This window comes from Ambystoma mexicanum, chromosome 7q (genome assembly GCF_040938575.1).
Source record: "Ambystoma mexicanum isolate Mex_15411 chromosome 7q, UKY_AmexF1_1, whole genome shotgun sequence".
NCBI lineage: Eukaryota > Metazoa > Chordata > Amphibia > Caudata > Ambystomatidae > Ambystoma > Ambystoma mexicanum.
The window spans coordinates 697,701,700-697,719,876 of record NC_090941.1 but is presented as its reverse complement, the minus strand read 5'-3'; positions in this window follow the sequence as shown (position 1 = coordinate 697,719,876).

Sequence of the window (18,177 nt, the reverse complement as noted above, 5' to 3'; positions counted from 1 at the left end):
GAGAGCGCAGGTAAACAAATGATTGAGTGAGGACAAACTTCAGAGGAACGCCATTTACTGCAGAAGGGATATCGAGGGGTTGATTTGCCAAGCGTTTTTCAATGGTATTGAACCACTGAAAAACGTTTTTGCAAATCGGGCCCATTGTATTCTGGAGGTTCTCTCAGGCAGTGTTCCAGAATGCTGTCTGCTATACTGAACAAGTGTGGTAGCCAAAATTATACTTAGGGTGGGACACGGAATGATGACACATTATATCACGTCCCCCATTTCGATTGTCAGTTCATTGAAATTCCAACAGCAAAACCTTTCAGAAAAATACAATATAAATGATTGCTACTAAATGTTTAATTGGTACAGTTAAAGATAGTATTATGTGGTTACTAAGCCTTCAGACATTTCACTGCCTATAATATGCGTGATGCCCAAATGCATGATGGCATAATGGCGAGAAAAGTGGTAGTTAAGCAAGGCTTGAAGTGGGCTGTGCCCCCTCAGACCTTTAAACCCGAAGTGGAGACCGGGCCCTAAACACAGACAGATCCCGCCTCCTGTGCCGGCGAGCTGCTGCCTCCGCCATGGCAATGCTTTACCTTCAACACCTGGAGGCATTGCTACATAAAAAGGGGTCCTTCAGTACATTAACACCTCAGGGATCACTGCAGAATCCTGCGCAAAAGAGCGATCCTTTGAGGGGTGGATTGGACTAGTCTGAGAGAAGTGGCAGATATTATTGTGTTTCGGTCCTAGGTAGCTGTGCCCTGCACGATACACACAGATCACTGGAGCAGGCCCATCATCCCTTTGAATTTCCTTACTGGATTGGCCATTCTGAGTTGCGTGCTACCAGCATATCTTTTGGAGTTGGCTTTTTAACTTGCTGAGCTATCTTTTGTATTCACGTGCGGGCATGCATTCCTTAAACGCCAGCTCAACCGCATAGGAAATTAACACAGTGGGAATATTTAGTTGTGTTGGTTGGCTGCATGTAACGCAATACCTTTGGCATCGACTGCATAACATGTCTTTGATTTGATTTTTTCTGGGGGGTTTAAGCAGCCTATGATTTTCCAAAGTGCACAGGTACTGCCTAGATTAAAGTGTATTGCTGTTTTTGTCTTTCTGTCATTATAATTAGATTGTTCTAGACTGTGCGTCACTCCATAAATCATCCATTCATGTGGCCATATGGTAAAGCAGTAATGCTGAAGTCAGACGCGCATTGATGAGTCATTCCTGGCACGGCTGCCATATTTATCAGTACCGTAATATGTTTCCAGAGAGAAGAATACACATCACACTTTTCCTTTTATAGCTATTGTGCATATGCCGATGCACATGTCTATCAATGTGATTTGTTTAACCGACTACATATATATTTAAAACATATTCTTGCACACATTTGTTGTTCCGCAGTGTGCAGAGGTCTAGGCTATCTATGCAAGGCAAGCAGTGCCCTGCTACCTGAAAAATTGTGTGAATGTTGGACTTCGACTTCAGACTGTATGGAGCTCATTACGAGTCCACAGGTATCCAGCACGGTACCAGGTGACTACCGTACCATCTCTGCTGCCTGCCCGATATCCTGGTGTTACTGAGATATTCCGAGCGGCGGAGATGCCAGTAACTCCCCATTCCCATGGAGTCGGACTGGATAGGAATTGGTTGCCACAATCACAGGCATTGGTAATGCTGGTGCCTGTGATTGTGGCAATTATCTGCCAGTAGGTGCCTGATCTACCGGCAAGCCTTCCGGAAAAACACAGCACCTCCCGGCAGACTTGCAGTTTGCCGGTCTGGAAAGATGCTGGTACACGTTGTCACTGGCACCTTTTTTATTTGCGGAACGGCAAACTTACAATGAGCCTCTATATAAGTTAGTGCGTGCCGAATCGGTGCTGTTGAAAATGGTGCTCTGCTCGTTTATAGCTAGCCTTACACAAAATTTGCCTCATGGACAGGTGGGCCTTCATCTGTTAAGAGCAGAGAGCCAGAAATATGTTGACCTGCTGGATCTGCCGTCTCTGCGCATACCCCTGTGTGCGGAGGGATTTGGCCAGGGAGGCCTCTGCACTGACTCTTAATGGAGTCTGCAAAGAAGTTGTAGCAGGAGGAATAAGGGCGTCACTGTGCAGAGATAGGTGCAGGCTAACAAGCTAAACAATAACAAAAACTGCTCTCGTACCAATGCAATAGGAGTTCCTTTTCATCGCACTACCTACCTATCTCTCCAGGGTCCCGCTGATCCTGAGTTCAAAGATCACCCAGGGGTTGGAAGGAGAGGTCGGTTTAGGGTAGAGGCAGAGGAGGAAGATGTTGAGATAAAGTCCCCTCTTATCCCTAAAGTAACAGAAAAAGGAAGTATGAACACAATATATGTGTACATATAGTACCTCACGAATGAGGTGGACCGAATAACTACAGCTGCAAATAAACACATTGACAATTCAGTTCTGTTTTCCAGGAGGAGACAGTGCCTTCTGACTTTTCACAGCCATTCCAAGAATGCATAGCACAGTTTTTGCGTTGAGTTCAGTACCAGTTGAGTTACCAAGTGTTTTTTTTTTGTTTTAGTCTTTGCCAGTCGGTACGGTCTGTTCATCTAATTTCATTGTCTACATCCAATGTCCATTTGTCTCTTTATCAACTATTGAATCTTTCTCAAGCTGGCATTGACCAACTAATGTATACTTACCCAGAAGAGACTGCTGAAGGTAGTATTGTGTCACTGCCTTCTGATGCCTCACAGCCAAGGTAGGTATTCCTAGCACAGTTGTTGTATCAAGTAACCAAGTCTTTTTGTAGCTAAAACGTGGTTGTAGACCCTCCTAAGTGGAAGAAATTTCATAGAACAGGCTTCATTCTCAGTAGAGGGGCCCCCACACTCTTTTGTAATTTGGTAAAACTTGTGGTTTCACCCTAAGTAACCTAGTGTAATCCAGATGTGGGCCGCTTGCTCACTGTGTCTTATATAGGATCAGCTTCACTTCACTGATGAGGCCCGACTAGGCCGAAACACATATCTGGGGGTTATCAGGTAATATTATCCCCATATATATGGTAGCCATAAATAATATTGCCAGGAAAAGGTTGGGGCGATATTATTTGGGTGACCATATATGTGGGGACAGGGGCAAAAAATATATCTATTTTTTTAAATAAATTTGGGGGTTGCGGGGGTGTCCCCCGCATGTTCCATGCAATAATGTCGCTAAAAAAAACGCCCATTTTACGGCGATATTTTTGTATGGCGATATTTTTGTGGTGACATTATTACACAGAACCGTCTGGGGTTGCTGATGGTACTCTTGTTCAGAGGAGATTTGCCTAGAATCCCAGTGCTGGGCTTCTCTTGTGGGTGGGACAAAGACTGATATGCAAACGGACATTTCTCCTCTGTGAAGGGTGCAGTGGGCTTAAACTTGGTTGTGGGCCCTCCTGAGTGGAAGACATTCAATAGAACAGAGCATTTGACCCATGTTCGTTCTCAGTGGAGGAGCTGCCACACTCCTTTGCAAGTCTTTTTGTAGGGCTAAATCTGTATCAAACAGGTCATTTACTAATTTCATTAATTTGCCTTGCCCCTCATCAGGACAAGCCATCCATTGCACCACACCGCAAACAAGAGACGCTAGCTGTCAAATAACATATACTCTGGGCTGATTTGCTATTGTACCATAAACAACCACTAGCAACCACATTTTTTAAAATAGCCTCAGTGCAGTGGCCAGCGCAAATCTATGGGAGGTTCATGAATTCATTGCCATTATCAAATGTCTCGATCACAGTGGACCATTTCTGCAATTAACACCATAAAAGTGCGTGCTGCATGGTGAAATGAAAATTCCACCAATATCACAATTCCATCAACCTCAATATATCTTCTAAAAGCTTTAGAAACGGTTGAAAATATTAGTGATAATGACCCGGAGTACAGTTTGTCCAGTGTAGAGACAATGGGCCTCATTCCGAGTTTGGAGGTAATCATGACGCTATTAGCGCCATGACTACCTCCAATACCGGTACCAAGTCCCACCTCGTTCAATGGGGATTTACCGGTCTATTCCGACCTTTGCGGGACAGGTAAGTCCCAATTGAAAAAGCCATTCCCCACTCCCATTTGAGCCCCCATAGGGCCCAATGGGAAGGGGGAAGGCGCTAATAACAGTACTGCAAATTGCGGTACCGTTATTAGCTCTAAAGTCCCTTAATGGGACCCTTAACGGGTAAAACCAGGCAATAAGGAAGAGACCCACTAAGGGAACTAGGAATAGGGCGCAAAGGGATTACCGGCACCGGTGTCCTTACCGGTGCCCGGTATCCCTTTGTGCCCAACTCGTAATGAGGCCCAATGGGCTTCATTCTAAGTTTGCCGGTCTGGAAACAATGGCGCCGGTAAGCTTACTGGCTCCATTGCTTCCGGACCAGCAAACTATGCGTTTGCCTGCCAGACCCGCTGTGCCCAACAGGCTGACCCTGCCGGGCACAGCAGACACAGTAGGCAGACCTGTCACACAAGCACCGGATCTGTTAACCCTGGCGCTGGTGCTTTCGTGGTCCACATTCCCATAGAGTCTCAAAAGACTCTATGGGAATGGGGACTTCCAATTTGCAGGCGCCTGACTTTCCAGCCCGCCAGGGTTGTAATCCCCAGGTGGCACCGGGAAGTCAGGTGCCGGTAAATCATTACGGGTCTGGCCACAACCCGCCGGTAGCACCACAAGGGTTACCGCCAGACCCGTAATGAGGTCCAATGACTATGAGGTTAGAAGTGGAAGACACTGAAAGACCACGTGAGGGCCTATTGTGTGAACAAGATATATTGTTTCTGATTGCTTTCTGCTTGATATTTTAAAGAAGGTGAAATTAATTACGCCAATTAATGCTATTGCATGTGTAGTAAACCATTGTTTTATTTTGATAAATAAATGTATTGGAACCAATGTAGAAATGCAAGGGGAGTGTCAAGACAAACACTACAGCCTTTGCTGGTCCACTCAAACCTTTGTGGGTAATTTTGCGCAAGCAATGGGATTAGTTCCTATGCTGTTTTGTTTAGTGGGTCTACTATCACCAAATTATCCCCATTTAGTGAATTGCTAGGACTACAGTGCATTGTCCAAGCACACTTACTACAAATACCAGACCAAATATCTCTATCCTGCAATAGATGAAGCATGGTACAGAAATCACTGGACGGTACACTTGCAGGCAAAATTATTTGGTTTGCTGGTGATAGTGCTACAGTCCAAGGTTTATTATCAAATATTACAAATATCATTGGACAGAAGAAACATAAGTTCTTCAGGTTACATAATGTACTTAATCTGTTGCAATGAAGAAGCATGGTTTTAAAGAATTGACTGAACAGCTGAAATCTCGTGGGCTAGAAGTTAAACTGCTTGCAATCGACAGACATGTGAGCATAGCCAAAGGCATGCCACAGAAGTGTTGGCACATCAGGTATCCATTCGATGTTTGGCATTTGTCTAATCAGTAATCAAGAAAATGAATGCTTCTGGTAAACAAAAAAAAGGGTTGTGAGCAACTACTCTCATTATCACAGTAGATAAGCAACCACCTCTGGTGCTGGTCACACAATTGTATACAATCAGACATTTTACATGTGGAAATGTGGCAAACCCTTCTGCAGCATACAACAAACAAACATACGTGTGACCCAAACCAACGATACCATGAACGCACACATCCTTTGAGGAACAGCAAAGGTGAAGCACGTGCCTTAGGCCGCGGTCACCTCTTGACCTGGTACTAGTAAAGATGATCTGCGAAACAGGACTGACTAGAGACTTGAAGAGCAAGAGCCTTTTTCTGAATTTTGCCACACAGGGGATTTTGAGCAACTTTATAGTATAGCATGTGTCTGAAATACACTCCAAATGTAGTACATTTTGAAATCATTGGGATTGAGGCACGTGCAAGGTTGGCATTCTTACCTCATAATTCAAATGTGGGGAGGGAACAGACCAGAACTAATGCAGGTGGAATGGGTAAAGAAGTAAGTGGGGACTTGCATTATGGATTAGTGTTCCCAGAAAGCAAGAACAGGGAGAGGCCACCAGGAGGTGCGGATGGCATGGCTGCCTAGAACGTCGTCCCCATCACCCCGGAATAAAAAAAGGCAGCGAGGGAGCTATAACAGTCTACTCCTGGGGAAAAGACCTATCGTACCATTGCTTGAAGCAGCCAGGAACGCGAGGCACCATGTAACATGAGCTAACACAGGGTATGAGAGGTCCCGCGCCCAAGCAGATAGAGGTCTCGCCTGCAAGCAAGGAAGCGGGAGGCAGCAGAGTAAAGTGGGCGGAGGCCCTGAGATGAAAGCGGTCGGCCCCCATGGCACCCATTGAAGGGTGGAGGTCCCGTAGTATGAGAGACCTACACAAAGGCCCTGAAATGAAAGCGGTCAGCCCCCACGGCACCCATTGGAGGGAGAAGTCCCTGTACTCCGAGAGACCTGGACAAAGGAGCAGACGTGGTCTGGGGATGGCGGGCTGGCAGAGGTTGCATCGAACGCCACGGGAACCAGAGAGCTGCCCTTGCACGTTCCAATGTGAGCATCGGCTTACACGGACTTGCAGAGTACACAATGGGAGCGTTCGTTAGCACGTGAACAGGGCATATCATTCTCCACCTCAGCTGTACATGGTGCATGGTCCTGTCGCCCAGTGCCTAGGCAAACACGGCTTGGGGGCAGGAAGAACACAGGGGTAGCAGCAGAGGTTGAAGGAACCAGAGAGTAGCCTGTGTACACTCATAGATGAGCACTGGATTGCGGGGACACACAGACCACATGAAGGGAGAGTTTGCTAGCAGAGCAGCACAGACCCTAGACTGGATTGAAGGTTGGAGCCCTCTCCCCCAAAAAATAAATAAAAACCTGCCTTCTTGAGAGAGAATCACGAGACTGAGAGGTAGGCGAGGTGAGTGGATGGGGTCTATGGATTTCTCCCAGTGCAGGGCCTAGGGCCTACCCCTAAGGACCACAAAGGCATGCATGGTGAGATGCCGAGGCTGACTTCGGTGGGCGTTATTCCATTTGGAGAAACGGCACATAGAGAGTCCACAAAGCTGGTGCTCCTGTGAGAAGTCACCCTTCCTGGACCCAGGGGAAAGATCTAACTCACCTTGAGGAAAAAACAACACATCTTGGTATCACAGTAAAGCGCAGCATGCTGGCCTCAGAATCTGGAGCTATCGTGGTAACAGGGGTCACGGTCTCAGACGGAGAGACAAGCAGGTACAACACAGAGGTCTCCGGGGAGTTGTCTTGTAAGTGTCTGGCAATCCTGTACTCTTGCGGGTATGCTGGATCTGCAAACTGTTGAAGCACTGCTAAACCTCCAACTCACTTCAAATACGGGCAAAATGAGTAACACAGAGAGTAACCCATCCGGCCAAGGGAAGGAGTAGTTGGGTGCAACTAAAGAGGACATACGTATGCTTCTAGAGGAAATCAGATCAATGAGGTATCCCAGGTGAAAGCAGGAGTGGATAAGATGGAGGAGAAAATGGAGGTGATCAAAAATAACCAGCTCGCAGTGAATCGAATGGAATGAAGTTTGAGGCACATATGCAGGACATTGGACAAAGAGAAATGGATCTCACCCAAAAACTAGATGAACTAGAAAACCAAAGGTCTAACCTGTGTATCATTTGCCTGTCAGAAAAGTACGGTGAAATAACTCTCTCACTTGAGCGAGTGGTTAAAACCCTTATTAGATCCCTCTTAGAGGTGCCAGGAGGGACTGGCATACCATTCGACAAGATACTTCAATGACGGGGACCCTCAGGTGGCCCACGCTCAGTGTTTGTGAAATATCACTACTTCAACCAAAAACGTAATATTATCCAAAAAGCAAGGGAGAAGGGGGCTATAGATTTTGGGGGTTCAAACGTTTGCATATTTCAGGATCTATCAGCACTAACCTTAACCAAGGTTACAGGAACAGGATATTCGAAACAGGTGGGCATATCCCTTTTTGCTGTTTTTCAAACATGGCAGCAAAGAATTCCGAGTAACATCAGTGAAAGAGGTTGAGGGGGTGGTGAAGAGGATAAAAGCAGAGGACCATAGAGTGGATGAGAAGGAACTGCATCACGCCTCGCACGCCAGTAATAGATATTTGACATTTGAAACGCCAGTCAAGGTGAGGCAGTCACAAGGGAAAGAGGACATTCTGCAAGTTGAACACTCCGTGAGCATACTGTATGGATTTCTCAGAGAAATCTCTTTGATGATATAAGGTTGGGGGATAGCTTGACTTTAAGGGACAATTGCATACATAGGGTGATTATGGTAGCTCCCTTGGAATCTTAGCTGTAATAGTAAATGCTAAGATCTGGAGACCTACGGAGATCTCCATCATGAAATTGGAAATATGTTATTGGGGTGAGGGGCTTCCGACTGGTGACCCTTATTAGAATGGGTGTTGCCAACAAAAGGGGATTCTTAACCCTTCCTTTGAAGATGGAGGGGAAGGCGTGGACTAAGTGGATGGGAAGAGAAGGAGGGAACAATGTGTTGTAGATGAGTATTTGTGTGAAAATGAATGGAGGAGAAATCTGGGAAAGAATGATATACTGTGGGGAACACTATACTGCCATTGGATATTGGGGAACACATAATTGCTGGGAATGGCTTAGCACGAAATTCAGGACTTCAAAGTGGGTCCTTAAACATGAAAGGTCTTATCCTCCACCAGACACGATCTATGTTGTTAAAGGAGTTCAGACAATCTGGCTTGGACACCTTCTTCATTCAAGAGACAAAGTTCAGAAGAGGCAAGAATACAACTAAGGATTTGGGTACAGTCTTGTGGTCATCAAGTTCAACAACAAAAGCGGGGGTGGGAGTGTTGATCAGGAAACCAGTGGGATTTTAAATATCCAGGTAAAAAGGGGAATGGAGGGGCACCTTTTGCCTGTGAAAGGGAGACTGGGCCACATAGATATTGTGCTATGTTCTGTGTACACCCTGAACCAGCAGCAATTGGCCTTCTGTGAAGAGGTACTGGCATTCTTCGAAGGGTGCAGGGCAGGGCTTCTTATCTGTGGCAGGGATTTGAATGTGTTGATGGACAGGACTGGTTCTCTCTTAGAGAGGACACAATATGGCCCTTGTTGGCCGTAGGAGATCATTTAAGTACCCTCTTACAGGAATATCATATCATAGACACATGGAGAATTACACACCCACAGTCAAGGGCCTAGGCTTTCTACTCTCACCCTCACAAAACATACACACAAATCGACTATTCATTGATAGGTGCAGTATACAAGCACAAAATAATGGGGGCTGACATTCAAGAGGTAGGGTGGTCAGACCGTGATATGTATGTGCTGTCCCTGGACACGGGCCCCTGTGCACCATTGGATACATTACGGATAGTTAATGACTCGTTGTTTAGGGACACTGTTTCCAGGCACCGACTTAACTCTGAAATCGAAGAATACTTCCAGCAGAACGACACTGGGGAAACCTCACTGAGCACAGTATGGCAGGGGGCCAAATCAACCTTCAGGGTCCTTTGATTTCCGAGGGGGCGGCAAAGACAACAGAGGGATCGATAATGGAATCCAAACTTCAGCATTTGATATGGGGGCAGCAAAGAAAAGAGAGAGATCGCTAAGGGAATCCAAACTTCTGCATTCGATTAGGACAAGGGAGGCCGAACTGAAGAGTGCAGGTGCGCAAACATAGCAAAATCTCTGAGAGGTAATTGAACGGAGGCAGGGGCTCAAGGACATATGGATTAGTTAAACAGATATACTATGAAAAAGGGCACAAGGTCCAGACCCTGCTGGCATCCCGTTGAAGGGGAAAAAGGGCAGAGAGATCTATCTACAAAAAAATATCGATCTGTGTTGACACAGCTGGTAGAAATGGAACAAAGGTGTGGTTGCTACTATCCCCAGCTGTACACCACAGTTGGCGAGTGTAGCACTGAGACTATCCAAGCATACCAAGATGAAATACCCCTTCCGGTTCTAACCATGGTAGAAAGAGCACTGATCGGTGCTCCCATAGCTGTCAGAGAAATCCTTAAGCTCATTTTAAAGCTTAAAGTGGGCTTGGTGCCGGCACAGGACAAGTTTACATCAGTGTTTTACAAGAGACATTGGGCGTTGTTAACACCCTTTTTAGCTAAACTCTTTAACAGTATCTTGGATGGTGGGGGAGCTCCAGCCTTGTTCTTGCAGGAGCGCATTGTGGTCATCCCGAAGGAGGGGAGAGATTGACTGGAGTGTGGGTCTCACCGTCACATATCCTTACTAAATGTGGATGGCAAGATATTCTCAAGCTTGCTAGCAGAGAGGCTGAGTATAGCCCTGAGTTGCGCCTTGAAAAACCTTTTGCTGTGCAGGCACATTATACATACCCAATAAATAAATAAATAAATAAATAAATAAATAAATAAATAAATAAATACCCAAGTGGACCTACAACAATCAAGTAGGCTTCATAAGCGGCCAACAGGGAGTGGGTAATGTTCGCAAAACTCTGGACCTCATGTCAACAACCTGGTGAGGGAGAGAGTGGCCCGCCCCTGGTGTCACTGGATGCAGAAAAGTCATTTGACCGCGCCAACTGGCCTTTCCTGGAGATGGCTGGCAGGAGCTTGGCTCTCTATGAAGCCTCAAGAGCAAAGGTTACATTTAATGGCATATCATCCGAAATGTTCTACACAAGTCAGGGAACGAGGCAGGGATGCCCCCTATCGCCCCTGATTTTTGTATTAGCACTGAACCATCGGCAATAGCAATATGCAAAAAGGGACGAATACAGGGATTCAAGAGATATGGAAGAGAGTACAAACTGGCCTTATTTGCAGACAGCATACTAGCATGTGTTTCACATGTGGAAATCTTGCTTCAATGGCTCATAGAGACCATTGTGGAATTTGGAGCGCTGTCCGAACTTTAAATACAACAATAAATCGGTGGCTCTGCCCCTGATGGATATCGCCCCAGCAGTGGAACATGTTTTACTGTTGCATTGGATTCGAATACAAGTAGAGGGTATTAAATACTTGGGCATCACCATAAAGAGGGAAGTCGCAGACCTGTATGAGGCAAACTATCCAGCTCTTTGGGGAAACATTAAGAAAGACCTGCAAACATTTTCTGGCATAACACTGTCATGGGCAGGGCACCGTACTGTTTTTGTTTAAAGCTTTCCTGATAGAGGTCTCCAAAGCCTTCTTTGATGAAGTAAAGAGGACGTTCCTCATGTTTATAAGGGTGGGGAAAAAAACGTGCATTGCTTATACCACATTGACTAAGGATAGTGGAGGGATGGGTTTTCCAGAATTCAGGGAATATTATAGAGAGACTCAGCTCTGAATTCTAGTAGATCACCGTAGAGATAATAGCAGATCTTGAAAATGGCCTCTTCTAGTCCGTCACGCTAGGTGAATGGCTATGGGTCCCTTATAGGTGCCTGCCAATACGAATACGAACGCACCCAGTCCTACACCCATTATGGCAAATATGGAGGAAGTCGAAAGAAATGGATGGAGTGACTACGTGGCCATCACCAGTGAGTTGCCTATGGGCCCACCCAATCAGGGAGAAAATGATGGAGCCCCTGAGATGTCAGCCGTACTATGAAGCAGGGTCAGTTACAGCAGGACAGCTACCGGCACTTCTGTTGCATGAATGAGCTGGAGCAAGCCCTACAGGTAGGACCTATGCCTCCCCTGTCATTCCCGCAGTTAAAATGTATTGTATCAGGTCAGCAGTGGGAGGAAAACCTGATGCGCCCATTGACATTATTTAAACAGGTCCTTAACACGCACAGGCTGCAAAGGATTTATCTCTAAGCGCTACATTACATTGTAATCTAGAGGGCATTTAAAAACTCCACACACATGGGCACAATGGAATAGAGACTTAGGCATACAAGAGGAAAGATACGTGTGGCTGGGTATCAGAAAGTGGTCTGGTCCTCCACCATAGCAAAGCAATGTAAAATTTACAATGTGAGGCTTTTAAAGAGATGGCTGCTGACCCCTCGCAGGCCCCTCAAGATGAACCCAGGAGTCAGTCCCTATGCCGGAGGGCTTGCGCCAATACAAGTTCATAATGGCACATCTGGTGGGAATGCTTGCTAGCAGAATCATACTGGAAAGAGGTTCTGGCATGGATCAAGGATGTAGAGGGAATGGAGAGACCATTATCCCCACTGTTGGTGTTATTTGGCGTTGAAGACATGGGGGACGGATATTGTGGACTATCCCGCATGGCGAGAAACTTACTGCCTTATGATTCATTGGAAGAGAAGCCAGCCCCCAACGCATAGAGAATGGGCAAAGAAAGCTCATGAAACTAAAGAGATGCAAAGTATGTCTGTTTTGCTTGCAGAAACCCAACCTCACCTAGATGTCTAATAGCTTCCCTTCCTAGCCTATCACAGAGCAGTGTTCTCATAAGCTAGATGGCAATACAAGAGGAAGGGGACGTAAACTAGACCAATCAGTGGAGATGCCAGGAACGTGGGATTTGCACAGGTAGAACTTTAGCCCAAGCCATTTATCAAGGATTTCTCCATGTATCACCTGCAAGAAGACACTGGGTCGTTTGCTTTTCGCTTTCTCCCACACATGTTTTTCATTTGGGAAAAGGGGGTTGGTGCAGGATTGGGGGAGGGGAGAAGGAATGTAAATGAAGGGAAGGGTCAAGGTTACAACCTTCGTTTTGGAACCTCAAGTTGTCAATGTAACTATATATTCTTAAGTTAAGGTATTCGAGACCTACTCACTCTTGTTTGTAAGGAGATATGAGTGTTCCTTTAAAATTATATTTTTTAAAAAAGCAAGAAAGTGTGGGGTGCTAAGCCAATTTACAAAAATTAAACTATGAATGTATGCATTACCTTATGCTGTATGTACTGGCAATGCAGGGACATGGGATTAAAGAGAATTGCATCAGCTCGCTGAAGAATTGCCACAGAGCATTGCAGACAATGAACATCCTCCTTAGTCTGGCATTGTTGCGCACCTTGATAGCCAATGTATGTGAAGTTCCCCAGGCACCTACTTTAGATCCTCCTTGTGTAAACGGTTGGAATGGCTTCTCTTTCGCGCTCTGAAACACTTGTGTATGAGCGCGATAGAAATACAATATTAATATCAATTTCAATATGCTTCCTATTGCACAGAAGACAATTCCCGAGTAGTAGTTTATTCATTTATGACAGATATTTGACATGACAATTCGGTTCATGGGGCTGAAATCACACACAACGTCATGCAGTGGGAACCTTGGTCCTGTAAGGAAAGGTTGACAATGGCGACCTTACAAACACCAGCCATTCAGACGCACATCGCTCTCTGAAGCAGCAGTAGTGATGTCCTGCGTTGCAGTCTGACGGGTGCACCATATTAGATTGGGCAAGGACCGGAACCTGGTGGGAGCCACATCAACTTGGCAAAGTCCTTATGGTTATTAATTGCATGACAATGAGTGTTTACCATTCTTTGCATTTACACTTTAACACATGTATCCTTCAATAGTATCTTGTTCAAGGGACCAGGTTTCCTGGAAGCATGTTATATTCGATTCAATAATACAAAATGAGCCATCCCACTTCCCCCAATTTGCTCTAATCCCAGTGATATTCCAGGCAGTAATAAGTAGTCTGTTGAGTTGCTGGGCTTCCTCAGACATCCTTGCTGCCTTTGTTCTGGGGCAACACGATGGTGCAGTGGGGTGGCAAAGCTTCAATCAGCACAGAGCTATGGAAAGAATCGTCAGCAGTTGATATCAGTACTTGAGTCCCTTTGGGTGTTAGGCTTTTGAATGGAGATCCAGCCTCTTTTCTTCCCTTTGCTGTGGATAGAATGCAGTGGATTCCCTGAAGAATGAGATACACCTCGTTGCGATTTGCTCTCTTTTGCTCTAGTTGCCTCTTCCCTTTCCCTAAACCGGGTGTGGTTGCTCTTCATTGCATCTTAGTGCCCCTCACGGTGTTGATCAATGGACAAGAGGCTCTTTACCAGATCCAGATGTACTAAAGTTAAAAGTATGTATTCACATATAGGATTGGAGTGGTCACAGTGTTGAGTTGCACTAATTATATCATTGCGTATGACTGAATAGCAGGCTTTTAAATCCCTAATACCGTTATCATCAGCATTCCCCTTATCATTCATTGGCGCTTTCATACGTATATTTGGGGATATTGATTTATTCTTGTTGCCGATCTCATGATATTCTCCTTCATGTCTCCACCCATGATCATTTGTGCTACTGCTAATGGTGGGTCGGCTCTCAGTTCCAATGTGATTTCATCAATCTCATTGCAAAGTGTTGATAACTTCTGTGTAGTCCCCTCACAAACATCGCACAAAGGTTTGAAAATCGTTTTCAAGTGTGTCCACCTACTCTCTAATCTCAGTAATCTCCTGCTGCAGCTGTGTCGTTATGCTCACTAGCGACAAACAAGTGCAATGATCACTATTTTGTGGATCGCTAGGTCCCAATCAATCTTTTGCTTTCTGGGAGACATTATCTTTTTGGCCGTGTCCGATTTTTCAATTGCCAGTTATAGGTTTCAATGCATTATTCATACTGGTCCTCGTACGCTGAGCAGTATTTTTTATTATCCCATCCCCATCATGAGCTAATGGAGAAAATCTATTTGATAAAGCATTTGATGTATCAATGGTTATAGCCAACTATTTACCTACTGTGTCAGCCTAGAATTATCTTTATTCTCTTCCCTTTTGTCATGGGGGGGGTAATGGCAGTCTCCTCCCAACATTGCTGATGTGGTTTCCTTGTGTACCTACAAGATTACCCTTCCCACCTCTGTGGTTCCCTAGGAAGTTAATTGGGAGCAAAATAATCTTCTTTTCCTTCAGGCGCGTTTCCCTGAGTGCGAGGTGCGAGGTCTGAACAGCTCCTCCAGCCTTCTGCACAGAAGGAATCTTGACAGGGCTAACATATGTTGCACATACACTACGTCCACTCTGCCTATGTGATTGGTTTGCCATTTTACCATCCTCTGCATTCTTCTGCATAACTAAAGGTTTGGGATGGTTTGGTTGCTTACAGAGGCCTCAAAATCTTTCAGAAGCATCCCAATCTCACTTAATAATTTTTTGGCATCTTCAGTCAGTTTAGTTATTATGGCTGATTAATTTGTTGCCATAGTAAGGAATGATAGTGGAGGGATGTTGCTGTGAGTTTCGCCATTATTGTACAGTGCTACATAGCTCTGGTATTCGCGCTATCACAGTTATCACAGTTGTGAGAGCATGCTAAATTTAAGATACAAATTCTACTGTCTTTGTTACTACTACTAATTATTCTAGTTGTAGGACAGTCCTACAATGAGTGACCATTTAAGGCAATTAATCATAAATAACAGTACAAAACGATGTCATATATCATTATAACACATAATAAAATACCAAACCTATTACATTTTCTTTTCGATAAGTGAGGAGATTGATGAGTGTTCTCGAGTCCATCATCCACCCCTTAAACACCAGGTCACATTTAGCTAAATATTGCTTTTGGATCAGATCCAATGGTGAGTTATATTACAAATGTTGCTTTAGAAGGTACTTTCTGTAGGTCGAAGTCAAAGTGTAAATGCTATGGGCAAAATTCAAAATATAGATTGACTGTAGAGATCAGTAGTGCAAAAGGTTTGTTAGATACTTGATATTAGCAACAATGGCCTTGCTATACAAGTAATACCCTTTCAGGGTGCTTAATGTCACCAAAGGCCAAGAATAAACTCATTGCGCGCCCTGAGGCCCAAGGTTGAGCTGTGCTATACAAGAAATGTAAAAAAAGACAACAAAATAACTCATTACAATGTTGCTACCTAAAAACTAGACTTGGTTCGGGGGAACATCTGATTGGCTTGGTGGGTGTTCGTGATCATGTCCACAATCTCCATTGATACATAGGGCCTCATTACACGGAAGGCGGTGAGCTTCATGCCGGTAAAATACCGGCACCGCCTTGGCGGAAAGGGGATTTACCGCCCCATTCCAAGGTTGGAGGGGCGGTAAATCCCCCTTCCGCCATTGCCCTTCCCCATTCCCATTTCTGCCCCATAGGGCTCTATGGGAATGGGGAAGGCGCTAATTACGGCATCGCAATTTTGCGGTGCCGTAATTAGCTCCGAGGTCCCTTAGCGGGTTGGTTTTTAACGCCTGCAAAAAGCAGGCGTTAAAGCACCAACCCGCTAAGGGACCTCGTAGTAAGGCGGTAATGGTTAACGGCCACCGTTACCATTAACGGTGGCCGTTAACCATTACCGCCTTCCGCGTAATGAGGCCCATAGCCTCTCTAGTTTTTCTGGGAGAGGTACCAGGTACTGCCCAATCCAAAAATGTTTCATCAGGGCTCAGTGTCGATCCAACAGGTACAATCACGTGTTCAATAAAAGTAACGTGTATAGGTGTATATGATTGTCAAGGAGCGGGTGTCTCCCATTAAGAGTATGTATATTACCTGCAAGTATAGCTTCAAAAAGTGGGAAATGTGAGGATTGCACAAGCACGTTTATTTTTAGCTACAATTTCACGTTAGTTGAGTCAGTTGCAGATGTCTAGTTCATAAGAGGCTATGATGCACAGAACGCAAAAGTAATAGCCGTGTTTCATCCATCAAATCAGTCAGAGAAACTAAAGAAAAAGCAGCACCTTTGTACCTCAGCTGGATCCCAGCAGTGCTTCCTACTAACAAGGCATGAAAAGCGACGACCATCAGGCGTGAGCTCAAATAGATCATATTATAGACATGTCAGGGACTTCAGTATTTTGGAAATTATTTCCACTCAATTCAAAATGACATAATTGGCACATCTTTTTATCATGATGTGAGTGGTGTGTTTGGGTCCAGAAGACCTGGTTCATGTGATCTATCAAAGGTAACACCTTTCAAAGTAAATAATTCCCCAGTACGAAAGGTGGGCCCTGAGGAGCCGAGACTATCATCATATGGGTGAGTCCATGTTGCCTATTTTGATTTCTGTACCTCTATGTAGTGGAATACAATTAACATCAATGTTGTGTAGTTCCCCAAGGAATAGTATGAGAGCAATACAATGATTTTCATCTCTTCATTGGTTCGAATGTACATTATTTTCTTATTTTTTTGGAGCTGTGTCTAGGGGATTCCTGGTTAATACTATTATTTTCTTTTAAGCCATTTGTTGATCTTCTTTTAAAATGTATTTTTGGTGGTGGCAACTCGTCTTTGAAGAGAAAACTCCTGGCTCTAGAACCAAGTTCTTTTCTTTGTCAAATGTGACTGTTAGTTTTATTGTTTCACTGAACTGCACATTTTTGTTGTTATCTAATTATTTGATTTTGTCTTAATGAATGAAGAAGTGTCACTACTGGTCACTACTAATTTCTCAGTGAACTCAGGTGTATTTTCATACAACATGAAAGAAACTTCCTCTAAGGCTTGGCAAATCCTACTTCTGTATCACCCTTTTTTTCTTTTCCTTGTGCATTTTATTTTTTTTTAAATATTGTCCTTCTGTCATCATCCATTCTATTAGGACCTTATTTCTAAGAGCATTAGAATTAGAATGTTTATGTTCTGGTCTCCTCATTTGACCAATGCACTCTGACAGTTGTTGTACCTGTTGCTCCAATTGGGAAATCCTTTCTCTGCCCTCCTGTCAGCAGTTGGTATTTGGTGATATCTATGTTCCCCCCTTTCAATGTAATTGTCTCTTTTAAGGGAGTAATTCTTGCAATTATGATACCTATTATTGTACCTATTTCTTGGCATCCACTCACCCAGGTGCTGGTATTTGTTACCTTGGAACCTAGGAGAAAAGGGAGAAAGGTTATCTTGGTAACTGGATCTAGAGAGAAGTGATTGATGTCATTCCTACTATAAATTCAGATTTAGATTTCCCTGGGAACATGATCCTGGGCTCTGATTATCTCTCTCTCATGGGGGAGTATATTTTAGCCCATGGTAAGCCTAGAACTTAAGTAGCATGGATTAATGAAAGTCTCCAGTCACACTGGATCACTATTTTACATACCATGTGTGTTAGGAATTTGACCATCTGCACTCGCCTGGGCTTTTTTAATTTTTTGAAAATAACAATGAATGATGGGTGATCAACCTCTGAAAATGTGTGAGGTCATTCCGCAAACATTTTCCCTG